Raw genomic sequence first — 12,504 nt, forward strand, 5'->3', positions numbered from 1 at the left:
TTAAGGCTCAGATCCTCACACCTTTTGAGCATTAGAATTTTGGAGATATATTTCTACAGCAGTTAGACTGTGAGATGAATGGTATTAGAATCCAAATAAACCAGTTATTTGCTGCTGCACTATAACATTATTTAAGTCCTTATAATCCAAAGAATCCCACTGTTGATGCTGCATTCAGAATAAAAAGAACTTTACATGACTTTTTCACACATCCATTTAGAGGTTTATTTCATGCAGGAAAAATGTATATTTCTGCCAATGAGATAAATACTGTGTCTGCTATTTGACATGTTTTTATATTTGTCTTTTGTGTTCAGTGTTGGATTCATGACATCAGTTGCTTATTGACATTATAAACTGAATCATTTAACTCCTGACTTCAAAATGCCACATAACTACAGCTATGTGTGTTTTGTATTAATGATTGAGTCTCGTTTGTCATGGGGTAGAGGACTTTGCATTAAAACTTGTGGAATAATGTCGATTAGAAGTTGCCAAACTAAGTACCTACATCTAATTATTCATAAGCATCTCAATCACTTATAATATGAGCAAACAGTTTATTTATTTTACTAATCAAGTGCAAAAAGCAAATCTTATATTATACAAATTCTTCACACAAACAGTGTTTGTTTTCGTTAAGTTTTAATCTAAGTATTCGCTTAATTTGAGATATATTAAAATTGTTTTTCAGGTCATTATATAGCACTTGGCCTGTATAGATGGTCTGTGCAGGCTGCCCCTCTCAAAAACTCACCTTTGTAACTTGAGAGGGTCAGACTGTCACTGAATGTGTCATGTGACCTACAGGTCATGTGACCTAGAGTGTTGCTTTTATGACAGTCTGAGCTCCCCTTAAGCGTGAGAGCAAACCTTATGTGCTTCTACTTTTCTCACCCCTGAGTCAAAGTTTGTCAAGGCCAAGGAAAGCCAAAAGAGGAAAACTATGTCTGGGAAGGCTAAAAGGCTTCTGAGGAACTACAGGAGTGGATTTTGCAAAATAATTTCCTCATTGGTGTTTGATGAGAGCGCAATCAGGATACAAGACCCATCGGCCCTTTTTCCATAACAAGCCCCAGGATTTAAAGCTCCAGGATTTGGGTTTGTTGTGTTTTCATTAGCTAGGGGCCATTTATGTAAAACAGTCGAATGATGTTTGGGTAAGTTGTAAGGAAAACTACAGTACCACTATGGTCCATTGGGTGGTGGTAAGAAGACAGTGGTAAAACAGACAAAGGCAGAGAAGTTGTATCCACATCCTGCCACTCATGCTGCCACTCATCCAGACTCCGTAGAAACAGGATGGAGAACACGCTACCGATGACATTGCATCGGATGCGTGTTACTCCTTATAACCCCTTTTACACGGACCCCAACCCTATTCTACACAGCCAGGCTCCATTCTATTCTACTCCTGTTGGTAAATAAAAATAAAGCTCAGCTTATTTCAGTTGACCGCAGTTGTGTGTGTGTGTGTGTGTGTGTGTGTGTGTGTGCGCGTGGGGGGGTGATCTATGCTCTAAAGTTTGCCAAATGAAGGCAGATGGAAGGCCATGGCAAAGAAAGTGGAGGAGACCTGCTGAGCTCCACGCACACACACTGGATCTGTTCAGATATTCCTCACAAATTTAGTGGGGAATATCGCTTTATATTAACTTTTCAGCCACAACGAAAAGATCCAGAGGTGTGAATGTAGCCTTGTCTTTGGAAGTAACTCCATGACCTTTCAGTCTGCTGGTCTGAAGTGGTCTGTTATCAGATTCCAAAACACAGAGGAAGACTGTTTCATTTTGCGACAGTGCAGCGTATCCAGTGTCACTAAACCCAGAAGTTACACATCTTGCGCCCCTAGTGGCTAAACATTGCATGCCGCTTTGAAATTAAAAAGGTTAGCTGTCTTCAGTCTTCTCCAATCTGCCGACTTAGCAGTTGTCAGGCAGTCAACGAGACCCTCCATAATGACAGTGAGGGACAACAAGTCATTCCCAATAAAGCTAAGAGATGTCAAAGTGCTTCCTCTGTCAGGGTTGGTGTGGTTGTTGCAGGAACAAAATGCAGACAAGAGCTAGGGAGCTGCAGGTTAGTGTAAATTATAGTTTATTAAATCCAACAACTGAATTTACAGAACTGAGAGACAATGACCAGGAACAGAGTGCACCGCTGACAAGACTCTAGCATAACAGAGAACCCGACAAGGAGGGAGAGGAAACTGGTGGTTTAAATAGGAGACGAGACCGAGGAGAAGGCAGGAAAAAGCAATTAGCACAGGTGAATGATATAGATGGCAATGGTTTGGTGATAGACCGTAATGGGACATTTCTCAAATGATATCACACTTGCCCAGGGACAGCTCCAGTCTCCGGGATGTTCGGACTGCAATACAGACAGTTTTGATGAGATTACAACGTCCCAGAAACTTCATTTCAACATGCCTCACTTGAGAAACACAGCAAAGAACAGCTTAAACGTTGGTTGAAATGTAGAGGCCTCAAAATGAGCGAAAGGAAACCAGCATGACGGTAGGAGAGGCTCTCCTCTCCTCTCTCTCAACGGATCAAATGAGAGGAAGTAACCTGCTGAATCCACGTAGAATTGCAGCTAATACTAAGAAAAATTTATTTATATATATATATATAAATATATATATATAGGGGACCTTGGCGTGGACCTTGGCGTTCCGATCCTCGGCTGCAGAAGCTGGCTCTTGGGACGTGGAATGTCACCTCTCTGGTGGGGAAGGAGCCTGAGCTTGTGCGCGAGGTTGAGAGGTTCCGACTAGAGATAGTCGGACTCACCTCGACGCACCGCTCTGGCTCCGGAACCAGTCTCCTTGAGAGGGGCTGGACATTCTTCCACTCTGGAGTTGCCCATGGTGAGAGGCGCCGAGCTGGGGTTGGCATACTTGTTGCCCCCCATCTCGGTGCCTGCACGTTGGGGTTTTCCCCGGTGAACGAGAGGGTGGCCTCCCTCCGCATCCGAGTGGGGGGACGGGTTCTGACTGTTGTTTGCGCTTATGCGCCAAACAGCAGTTCAGATTACCCACCCTTTTTGGAGTCCTTGGAAGGGGTACTGGAGAGTGCCCCTCCTGGGGACTCCCTCGTTTTGCTGGGGGACTTCAACGCTCACGTGGGCAATGACAGTGGGACCTGGAGGGGCGTGGTTGGGAGGAATGGCCCACCTGATCTGAACCCGAGTGGTGTTTTGTTGTTGGACTTCTGTGCTCGTCATGGATTGTCCATCACAAACACCATGTTCAAGCATAAGGGTGTCCATATGTGCTCTTGGCACCAGGACACCCTAGGTCGCAGTTCAATGATCGACTTTGTTGTCGTTTCATCTGACCTGCGGCCGCATGTCTTGGACACTCGGGTGAAGAGAGGGGCGGAGCTCTCCACCGACCACTACCTGGTGGTGAGTTGGCTCCGATGGCGGGGGAGGAAGCCGGTCCGACCGGGCAGGCCCAAACGCACTGTGAGGGTTTGCTGGGAACGTCTGGCGGAGTCCCCTGTGAGGCGGAGCTTTAACTCCCACCTCCGGGAGAACTTTAAACACGTCCCGAGGGAGGCGGGGGACATTGAGTCTGAATGGACCATGTTCCACGCCTCTATTGCTGAGGCGGCTAGTCGGAGCTGTGGCCGCAAGGTTGTCGGTGCATGTCGTGGCGGCAACCCTCGAACCCGCTGGTGGACACCAGCGGTGAGGGAAGCCGTCAAGCTGAAGAAGGAGTCCTACCGGGCTTTTTTGGCCTGTGGGACTCCGGAAGCAGCTGATGTGTACCGGCAGTCGAAGCGGCAGGCGGCTCGGCTGGTCGCCGAGGCAAAAACTCGGGCGTGGGAAGAGTTCGGAGAGGCCATGGAGAAAGACTTCCGTACGGCTTCGAAGCGATTCTGGTCCACCATCCGGCGTCTCAGGAGGGGGAAGCAGTGCAGTACCAACACTGTTTACAGTGGGGGTGGTGTGCTGCTGACCTCGACTCGGGACGTCGTGCGTCGGTGGGCGGAATACTTCGAAGACCTCCTTAATCCCACCGACACGTCTTCCATTGAGGAAGCAGAGCCTGAGGACTCTGGGTCGGGTTCTCCCATCTCTGGTGCTGAGGTTGCCGAGGTTGTTAAAAAGCTCCTCGGTGGCAAGGCTCCGGGGGTGGATGAGATTCGCCCTGAGTACCTTAAGGCTCTGGATGTTGTGGGGCTGTGTTGGTTAGCGCGGCTCTGCAACATTGCGTGGACATCGGGGGCAGTTCCCCTGGATTGGCAGACTGGGGTGGTGGTCCCCCTATTTAAAAAGGGGGACCGGAGGGTGTGTTCCAACTACAGAGGAATCACACTCTTAAGCCTCCCTGGTAAGGTCTATTCAGGGGTTCTGGAAAGGAGGGTCCGTCGGATAGTCGAATCTCGGATTCAGGAAGAGCAGTGTGGTTTTCGTCCTGGCCGTGGAACACTGGACCAGCTCTACACCCTCAGCAGGATTCTTGAGGGGGCATGGGAGTTTGCCCAACCAGTCTACATGTGCTTTGTGGATCTGGAGAAGGCATTCGACCGTGTCCCCCGGGGGATCCTGTGGGGGGTACTCCGGGAGTATGGAGTACCGGACCCTTTAATAAGGGCTGTCAGGTCTCTGTACGACCGGTGTCAGAGTCTGGTCCGCATTGCCGGCAGTAAGTCGGACTCGTTTCCGGTGAGAGTTGGACTCCGCCAAGGCTGCCCTTTGTCACCGATTCTGTTCATAACTTTTATGGACAGAATTTCTAGGCGCAGCCAAGGTGTTGAGGGGATCCGCTTTGGTGGCCTTAGGATTGCGTCTCTGCTATTCGCGGATGACGTGGTCCTATTGGCTTCATCAGGGCGTGATCTACAGCTCTCACTGGAGCGGTTCGCAGCCGAGTGCGAAGCGGCCGGGATGAAAATCAGTGCCTCCAAATCCGAGACCATGGTCTTGAACCGGAAAAGGGTAGAGTGCCTCCTCCGGGTTGGGGAGGATGTCCTGCCCCTAGTGGAGGAGTTCAAGTATCTTGGGGTCTTGTTCACGAATGAGGGGAAGATGGAGCGGGAGATCGACAGGCGGATTGGTGCAGCGTCTGCTGTGAAGCGGGCGCTGTACCGATCCGTTGTGGTGAAGAGAGAGCTGAGCCAAAAGGCGAAGCTCTCGATTTACCGGTCGATCTACGTTCCTACCCTCATCTATGGTCACGAGCTTTGGGTCGTGACCGAAAGAACGAGATCCCGGATACAAGCGGCTGAAATGAGTTTTCTCCGTAGTGTGTCTGGGCTCTCCCTTAGAGATAGGGTGAGGAGCTCAGTCATCCGGGGAGGACTCAGAGTAGAGCCGCTGCTCCTCCACGTCGAGAGGAGCCAGTTGAGGTGGCTCGGGCATCTGGTCAGGATGCCTCCTGGACGCCTCCCTGGAGAGGTGTTCCGGGCACGTCCCACCGGGAGGAGGCCCAGGGGAAGACCCAGGACACGCTGGAGGGACTATGTCTCCCGGCTGGCCTGGGAACGCCTTGGGATTCCTCCAGAGGAGCTGGCCCAAGTGGCTGGGGAGAGGGACGTCTGGGCCTCCCTACTGAAGCTGCTACCCCCGCGACCCGACCCCGGATAAGCGGAAGACAACGGACGGACGGACGGATATATATAAATATATATATGGGTAAAGGACATAAAGTGTTTATGTATCTGGTTAGCTTAGCGGTTAACATGGCTGAGAGTCACAAGAAGCAAACTATGTACAAGTTTATGAGAAGAAAAGGAAAGCCTTAGTTGAAAGAAAGTAGACCATTAGTGAATATGGGATATTTTTGCCTAAACAGCGGAAGAGCAGGTAAGATGGTCTTGTGCATGTGCAGTTATTCAAAAAGGGACTTGGGGAAACTTCCATAAAAGTTTCTGACTCTACCTTTAACTGAAGTAAATATCTGAAATATGTCCCAGAGAGCAATGAATCTATAGAATATACTGTATGAGCTTCACTATTTGCACTGAATTACTGAAATATATTCACTTTTTGATCATATTGTTTTATTTAAAAAACATCTTCTTTCTCATCAAAACCTAACGGCAATCAAGTAGAGGTGTTGTTTTTAATTGAAAGAAGTTTCCTTCCAGCCCATCCCTGGGTTGGAGTTTTTCCTCCCCACACAGTGGACTAAGTGCTCAGAGTAGCTTTTATGTAGATGCAGTGGAGTCCAACAAGGGCAATTGAGTTCACCAGCTGAACATCTGAGTTTAAGTTTTAAACAACTTTTGCCTCCAAGAAACCAGTGCAAAAGTGAAAAGAAAAACTTTGAAAAACCAAAAGAAAGGCTGGAGAACTATTTATCGAGACCCCTTTGAAAGAGTTTGAAAGGAAAATCTGGCAGATTGGAAAATAAATACAGATAAATGAGTGATGACTGAAGACTCCTGCAAAGTACTTTATTTAATACCGACCAGCAGTACTAATATAAACAAGCAGGCCTTGGTATTTTTAGGCAGGCCCGGGTGTGTTGAGCTGATATGCTGTTTGTGTGTGTGTTTGCACTGTGACCTCTCCTTCCTGTGGAGTTGGTGGGTAGTCTGTTACCCAGAGTCCCTGGTGGGGCCAGCTGTCAGGGCCCTCATCCAGCGTAGTCCAGCTCAGACTGTGGGAAAGTTGGAACTCTGGTTTGTCCCACAAGTCTCTCTACTATCTTAACAACCACATCCCTTTTTTCATCCTGCTTCCTGAACTAAACATTTGGATGCAACACTAACGGGGCTGTGAATTCCCCGCTTTGTCCCAAAATACACCAGTGAGACAGATTTCCACCGTTGAGACTTATGTTTCTTCTCCCAGCTTTTGTAACAGCATCCTTGAAACGTATTTTGCAGATGAACCTACTGCGTTGTCCAACAAAATTTCCCAGGTTAGATGATTGTGGATTTAAATGATCTAACGACAAATCCAATCCTTAAGGATGGATGGACAGATGATTGGTTGGCTGGTTGCACGGTCGGCTGAGCACACAAAGCACTTAACCCCATTGCTCAATACCACACCGCCATCAGCACCATGGGCCATTACTGTTCAGGAAATATGTTGAATTATTCAATCACTTCCTTTCGACGTTCTCCACAGGATGCAAACCTTCACAGGAAAATCACAGAAAGCGTTTTGGCCTGTGTGTGTGCGCGCTTTCATATCACTGATGCTCAGAATGGTTGTGGCTGAGCTCTACAGTTCTGGTCATGACCTACATTATGGTTAAAAAGGTTGTGCATGTCAAATAATTTTTGTCTATATAAGGTGCTGTAAAAAAGTACTTTACCTCCTAAACTTTTTAAAATTTTGTCTCCTTACAGTCACAATTGTCATTAAATTCTAATTTACATTTTACCATAAAGGTGTAACAGGCCAATATATAACATATACTGTATATATATATATATATATGTATATATATATATATAAATTAACTCTGGAGGAGCTGCAGAAGTGCACCGTTCAGGTGGACAAATCTGTTGACAAGCCAAATCTTGATATGAAGCTGGACATGAAAAGAGTGAAGAATGGGGAAAAAATAGAGAACCTGATGGGAACTAAAGCCTGGAAATATTATAAAAAGAAAAATGTCCTGTATGAAGTTTTTGACCAACCGTGCTAGAGGACACTAGGAAAATGTGGAAGAAGGTGCTCTGTTCAGATGCTTCTTTAGTTTTGATTGGTGCTTGGTTTTCCCGCATTAAATGGACATTTGATAGCAATGAAATTAGCAGTTTTTTATGAATATAGGGGAGCATATTTGATTCACATCATTAAGAGAAGCTTTGTGCACTCTTGTTAGCATCTGCCAAACCAGTTGACCTGAGGTTGGGATGATTTTATTATAGTCATGTTTAAGAAGTTACATCGTTATTGGTTAATCAAGTCTGAAAACACAGATCTTTTAAAATAAAGTATTTAACTCAAATGTTTGGATTTATTCTGAGCCCTGAATTCTGTAATATAATTTTTTTTTGTTGCTGGAAAAGAAGAAGGCATAAATATGGGAGCAATCAGTGGGATGAAAGGGGAAGGATGAATGGGATTTCCAAAGGGCAGGGAGGGGAGTTTTTTGTCATCCCAGCAGACGAAACAGGAAGTGAGTTAAAACCTCTCTCCTGACCTCGGCAGATGACATTCCCATCCTCCCCCGATCTGCACTAGGCTCTTCCTCATTAGCTGGACCTTTTTAAAGGTTCAGCTCCCTGTTTCCAATATTCTCACTGCTCAATGAAAACATGGAGGCTAAATTATTTTAAAGGGGACATATCATGCAAAATCCACCTTTTTAACCCTTAAATACATTTTTTGTGTACTTGGAGTCTCTGGGAGAGCAGATCATTTTAATGTAGTCTTTCCAGGTGCTGCTTTTATATTTTTATATTCTTTTTGAGTCATATTCAAGCTGTTCTTTTCTCTCTGTTTTTTTTATTACATCTTTTAAAAAATTACATCACAGTATTTGCTGCAGAACTACCAAACAAGGTCATGGACTTCCTTGTTTGTCATTTTTATTTCTCAGAGTGAGTTTGTAGTCCAAGCTGACGGATGCTGAAGCTACAAGTAGATAAGTCAAAATGCTCTGCTCTGCAAACCTGGTGTGTGTGTGTGTGTGGGGGGGTGGGGGGGTGGGGGGGGGTGGATGTGAGGTGCCTTGTTTAGATTTGAAGAGACAGCAACAACACGTGTAGTTCTCAGACCAATTTCATACCAGGGATAAAAGAGGTGCTCTGCACAGTAGACAACACTGTGTCTACTGTGGATCACTTGTAACCACCTTTTTACAGCATCTGAGCTAGTCATCACACATAAACATTGCTCTAAAGAAGGCCTAGCATATAAATGCACATCTGAATGCAAACCTTGATAAAGGTTGCTTTATGATTGACACACGTAAGTTCCGTACAAAAGACGTCTGCGATATTAATGCTCCGTGCAGCTGTTCCTCTGAAGTAGCACTTTTCTCCTAGAATCTAGAGGGCAGTGTTGTGCCCCTACACCAAGCGTACCATACCCCACTACGCATAGAAGTAGAAAATAGTCTTACATGTTTCCAACATGTAAGCCTCTTCCCTTCTTCCAAGAGTGACAGCAATTTCTGTCCAGGAGTTGTTAAAAATTAGTGGTTCACGGTGATCTTTTTGGACTGAATCATAAAGATGTCTATATATACGAACATCCGTCAGACTCGTGAAGCATAAAGCAGGCATAAGTCCACTTCAGCGGTGTTGAGCTGCCAGGATCTAGACAAGGCAAGTTTATTTATATAGCACTTTTAAGTAATAAGATGATTCAAAGTGCTTGACATGAACAGAAACCATTACATAGGGGAAAAAAACATTCCATTAAAAACATTGCATGCTGTTCCAGGTCACAGAATGTCACAGAGCGTCTTGTTTACATAACATCCAGGAGAAATTAAGAGTGTCAGCCTTTCAAGGCCGACATGGGGAGGCCAGATTCTGATAACAGCATTTGTTTTCGGGCAGGCAGATCCTTTTTTTCTGTCTGCCTTAAAGTCTCACTGATTCTTCTCAAAAGACGTTTCCAAACAACCAGATTTGTGGCCATTCTGCCAAAACCAAGCTTCCAACTTCTCCGAGATCTATTCCGTCACATAGTTCAGGCAGTCTCTGAGTTTTCTCGATTCTCCAGGTAACTGCCAGCTCCAAAAAGCAGTGATCCTGTTATCATAAATCCAGTTTTGTACTCATTTTCAACATGCTCAACTGACACATTGGACAGACACACCGTCCACCGTGTGTCCAGCTACAAATGTCCCGCCAGGGTACAAGGGCTGTCCTTTACCCATTCTTCTTGTTGAGAAAACTTTATCAATTTCATTGATGTACCAGCTGACCAGATCAATAATTTACAATTTGGAGGATATGTAAAAAGAGTCTTCAAAACGATTGATAGAAGCAGAAGCAGGGCAGATACGGGGCAGGGAGTGGGGAAAGGAGAGAAGAGGAGAAAGAAAAGCGTCTGCCTTCATCGAGAGCAGGAAGAGCATATTTTAAGACAAAAGGGGATAAATCTTTTCCAGTGATGGTCCCAAGATCACTGAAAAAGATTCTTCTTTCCAACATCTTTTCTTGATTCTGTAGATTTGTTTAAGAAGCTGAATACTAATTTTTTCACTCTGGTTTTTAACCAGTTTTATGCTGTAAAATTTTAAATCCGTACTGTTTTTAACTTTTCTTTTATTGTCTGTGTTTTCTATGCTTGTTCGTATTGTAAAACTATTTGTCAGAATCAGAATCAGAATCAAGTTTAATCGCCAAGTAGGTTTGACTTGGTGTTGATGGTGCAGACAAAAAATAAAAATACAATAAAATAAAATGGATATATATACAGAAGCTATATACACTCAGTAAACTGTGCGTTAATGTAATGCAGAACTTGTAAGTCATGAACGGGGGAGAGAGACAGTGTCCAGTTTCACTGGCGGCTCTTGGCCTTGTTCATAAGGCTGGTAGCAGATGGGAAGAAACTGTTCTTGTGGCATGAGGTTTTGGTCCTGATGGACCGCAGCCTCCTGCCAGAGGGAAGTGACTGAAATAGTCCGTGACTGGGGTGCGAGGGATCAGCCACAATCTTCCCTATAAGCCTCAGAGTCCAGGAGGCGTACAGGTCCTGGAGAGATGGAAGATTGCAGCCAATCGCATTCTCTACAGACCGGATGACATGCTGCAGTCTGCCCTTGTCCTTAGCGGTGGCACCAGCGTACCAGATGGTGATGGAGGAGGCGAGGATGGACTCAATGATGGAGGAGTAGAATTATTAGTTTCCGCTAATAATAATAATAATTTCCGCTAATAATTTGTGGTTTTTAACCTATACAATCTGCTGTGCATATATAAAACTCACTTATCTAACAAATTGTTTTTAAAATCTGAAGACAGGGAATAAAAACATTCAGATGTGGTGGTTTTGCAAACATAACGCTGCTTCACAACAACCCAGTGAGCTAAGAAGGCATAACATCACTCTCAATGCACGGGTCAAAATTCATGACTGGTCATGGATAGTGAACAGAGACAACGCTGGACTCTTGCACCCACAGCAGCAAAGCTGACCCTCTTTGTTTGTCGCCAAATGTCACCACAGACATCACATCACAAAATTGTGAGCTGGTAAATGAGGTTTATTGGTAAAAGCTTGTGGCAAGCATGCATTATTGATGTTCTTTATGACACTTTTATGGCTAACACACAGAAAACCAGTGGTGTGTGTGTTCTTGCACTTGCAGCAGAGCAAGAACACTTTTAGCCCGTTTTACTAGTAAAGTGAGGTCTTTGATGTAAAGTGAGGACCTTTTTATGTATCCTCACTTTTATTCTGGGCTAGGGGTAAGGTTTAGCCCATGGTGTCAGTTAGGTTTAGGTTTATGGTTGGGTATAAACCCATAAAGGTAAGGTTATAGAAAGGCTTGAAGATGAATGGAAGTACATGGAAGACAAGGCACGGTCCTCACTATGTACATTAAGCAAGTGTGTGTGTGTATTAACTTCTATGTTATGCATGGTGCATACATGTGCAGGGCTGTATGTCGAGTGTTCTCATGGTTCATTTGAGTGTGTTGGGGGAGAGCTCTGAGGAAAATTTGTATTTACTTTGCTGGGATGCACTTTGATTTTGGGTTATGAATAAAAGCTCTCAAAGGCTGTATATTTGCATGAAAAACACAACACACTTGTTTATTCCGATTCAAAAATGTTTCTTCTTTGACTCTTTTTTGTCTTTCTGTTACCCCCATCCATTTATATTAACTGCTTTAGAAGGCCATTAGTCTGAGCCAGCCATGATTACTTATTTATGGGCCAAACAGAGTAAATTGAGGGGAGTGGAGCACCAGGATGGGGTAGTGAAATGTTGTTTGACTCCTCCCTTTGATTTTAACCGCATCTGATATTATCGTTCCCAACAACGCCAGCAAAAAACACAAACACACTGAATCCATATTGCATAAAAATCTATAATCTTTAGAAAAGCTGTCTTCATAATAAGTGGTCATTAACTCAACCAGGCATGTACAGGTTTTATATTCTCACTGCATAACTTTGAGTAGAAATAACATGATTTCACTGTAAAACTTTATATACACAAAACACTCACAATAATAAAACATTTGAACACACTTTTTAATTAAAGTGGGGGAAAAAATCCATATTATTCCTTTGGCTACTGAAATAAATTTTTTCACTGACTGCATTGTCTAACATTATATAAAATATTTAGTTTTACTTATTACAAATGAGTGTTTGTTGGGCAAGTTATTGCACCTTCTTGGTGTAAAGCTTTGGATAGCGTAACACATCTTTAAGAATTAGATATTGATTGGGCAATCTGCTTGGGTGCTAACCTGCAGTCTGGTGCTTACTGGTTGTATTACCTCTTAACTTGCCCTATCTTAATAGGAGCAGTCTTATCCCAGATTTGCTTCCATTTACAAACATCAAACTGGATTATTTTGGACCTCTGGAACTCAAGAAAGGCATAAAAAGT

Source organism: Fundulus heteroclitus, chromosome 11, assembly GCF_011125445.2.
Source record: "Fundulus heteroclitus isolate FHET01 chromosome 11, MU-UCD_Fhet_4.1, whole genome shotgun sequence".
NCBI lineage: Eukaryota > Metazoa > Chordata > Actinopteri > Cyprinodontiformes > Fundulidae > Fundulus > Fundulus heteroclitus.